This window comes from Octopus bimaculoides, chromosome 3, assembly GCF_046866305.1.
Source record: "Octopus bimaculoides isolate indiv1 chromosome 3, ASM4686630v1, whole genome shotgun sequence".
Classification (NCBI taxonomy): Eukaryota; Metazoa; Mollusca; class Cephalopoda; order Octopoda; family Octopodidae; genus Octopus; species Octopus bimaculoides.
In genome coordinates, this window is record NC_142930.1 from 145,299,491 (window position 1) to 145,302,756 (window position 3,266).

Genomic DNA, 3,266 nt, shown 5'->3' on the forward strand with positions numbered 1-3,266 from the left:
GTTTACACACACAAATTCAAAGGTAAAACATGTATTTAAGTAGAAAAAAAAAAAATTAAAAAAAAAAAAAAATTAAAAAAATTCATGAATGGATGTTTTCACAGCGATAATGCTCTTCTCAGTACATGAGTCGTTCCAGTTAGCACGATTTTGTGAACTTCCTGTAGGGATGGTATCATTTTCAAATAGGTTTCAGTACCTTTTTTTATCATTCCTAGAGATCCTACAATCACTGGTATGGTAGTCGCCTTGAGGTGCCACATTTTTTCAATTTCTATTAGCAAGTCTTTATATTTACTGATCTTGTCAAATTCTTTCTCCGCTATATTATGATCTGAGGGAATACTCATGTCAATTAATAAACACGTCTTCTTTGTCTGATCTTTTATAATAATATCCGGTTTATTAGCTTTTATAGTCTTGTCGGTATGTACGGGGAAGTCCCAGAGAATCGATACATTTTCTCCCTCCGTCACAGCTTCAGGATGGTGTTTCTACCATTTGTCAGCGCTTTTGATTTTATAATGCTGACATATTGTCCAGTGTAAATACTGGCCAACTCTCTCATGTCTTTATTATTATTATTATTATTATTATTAAAGCCAATGAGCTGGCAAAATTGTTTGCATGCTGGACGAACTGCTTAGTGTATTTCATCTGCCACTTTGTTCTGAGTTCAAATTCCGCTGAGGTCAACTTTGCATTTCATCCCCTTAGGGTCGATAAATTGAGTACCAGTCAAATGCTAGGGTCAATGTAATTGACTTTCCTCCTCCTAACAAATTCCAGGCCTTGTGCCTATAATAGAAAGGATTATCATCATCACCATTATTATCATTATTATTACTATTATTAAGGTGATGAGCTGGAAGAATTGTAAGCATGCTGGACAAAATGCTTAGCAGTATTTGGCCCGTTGCTACGTTTCTGAGTTCAAATTCCACCAAGGTTGACTTTGCCTTTCATCCTTTCGAGGTTGATAAAATAAGTACCAGCTGAACACTGGGGGGGGGGGTCAATGTAATTGACTCATCCAGACCCCCACCAAGCTGCCCTTGTGGCAAAAATTTGAAATAATAATTATTATTATTACTATTAAAGCAGTGAGCTGACAGAACCGTTATCACTCAGTGCAAAATACTTCGTGGCATTTCATCCGTCCTCACTTTCTGAGTTCTAATTCTGCTGAAGTCAACTTTGTCTTCCATCATTTTGGGGTTGATAAAATAAGTACCAGTTGAATGCTGGGTGGGTGGGGGGTGGGGGTTTCAATGAAATCGACTTACCCCCTCCCCTCAAATTGCTGGCCTTGTTTGCCAAAATTTCAAATCATTATTATTACTATTATTATTATAGCTGTGAGTTGGTGGCAGAATCATTAACAGGTGTAGGAGTGGCTGTGTGGTAAGTAGCTTGCTTACGAACCACATGGTTCTGGGTTCAGTCCCGTTGCGTGGCACCTTGGGCAAGTGTCTTCTACTATAGCCTCAGGCCAACCAAAGCCTTGTGAGTGGATTTGGTAGACAGAAACTGAAAGAAGCCTGTCGTATATATGTATATATATATACATATATGTATGTGTGTGTGTATGTTTGTGTGTCTGTGTTTGTCCCCCCCAACATTGCTTGACAACCGATGCTGGTGTGTTTAGGTCCCCGTAACATTAGCGGTTCGGCAAAAGAGACTGATAGAATAAGTACTAGGCTTACAAAGAATAAGTCCTGGGGTGTATTTCCTCGACTAAAGGCGGTGCCTCCAGCATGGCCACAGTCAAATGATTGAAACAGGAAAAAGAAAAAAAAAAAGGGACTAGACAAAATACTTGGCAGCATATCATCTGTCTTTGTATTCTGAGTTCAAATTCCACCAAGATCGACTTTGCCCTTTACACTTTTGGAGTTGATGAAGTAAGTACCAGTAGAGCACTGGAGTTGAAGTAATAGACAAAACACACTCCCTCAAAATTCCAGCCCATGGGTCTACGAAAGAAACAATTATCATTGGTGTTTTTATTGTTATTATTGTCATAGCTGTTGCTGTTTCTGCAATTGTTACCAATATTCCTGTTGTTATTGATGATGATAATGATGATGATGCTAGTGTTACTGGAGTTACAGTTGCTGTTTAGCCCCAAGTCAACTCCAGCCAGCCGCACTTATAATCAAAGACAGTCAGGCAATGACCACGCGAACTACATTATCAAGCACATCTTTCTGCCTCTTCCTTATACAACAGTGTCATAGGCATGAGATTTGGTCGCTATTTCTAGCAGAACAAGTGGTCATATAGTGGCAATGTTGTTGGCCCATGAGGTTTTACATCATTACTCAGTAATTTTCCAGTGTAAATGATGCTTTTGTCCTGGATATATACTAACACCTCAAATTTTAATCGACACACCTCTAAACAAATATTTTTCAAATATGTTCTTACAATGACTTCTAATTAATTATTAAAAATAGGTGAATTTTGCATAAAGTACACTTCAACAGTATCTTACAAAGTATATATGTGAGCGTGTGTGTGTATGCATGTGAGTGTGTGTGCGTGTGTATATATATATATATATATATACACACACACACATACATATGTACATATACATACACACACACACACACATATATATAATATATATACATGCAAATACACACACATGCATACATAAATATATATATATATATATATATATATATATATATATATATATATGTATGCATGTGTGTGTATTTGCATGTATATATATATATAAATTACAGGGTAGCAAAAAAATTTTAGAAATTTTATTTACCACCAGTGGTCTAGCGAGAGTAAAAAAACAGTCAATAGACTATGTATTATTCATTTAAAATGCAGAGATGCCTATAATAGGACATCTACTCGCTAGAAATATATATATATATATATATATATATATATATATATATATATATATATATATATATATATATATATATATATATATATATATATATATATATGTGTGTGTGTGTGTGTGTGTGTATGTATATATATATATATATATATATGTGAGTATATATATATTTATATCTATATATATATATATATATATGTATCAATACACACACACATATTTTACTGTTTGTGAATGTTTTATACAAAGTTTAAATATTCATAATAATTAATTGGATCTATTGTAACAAGCACTTTTTTTTAAAAGGAAATTTATGTTTAAAGGTGTGTCTCAGAGGGTGTTGTAAATATGTGCATGTCTGTGTGCAAGCTAGTTATGTATGACAATATAT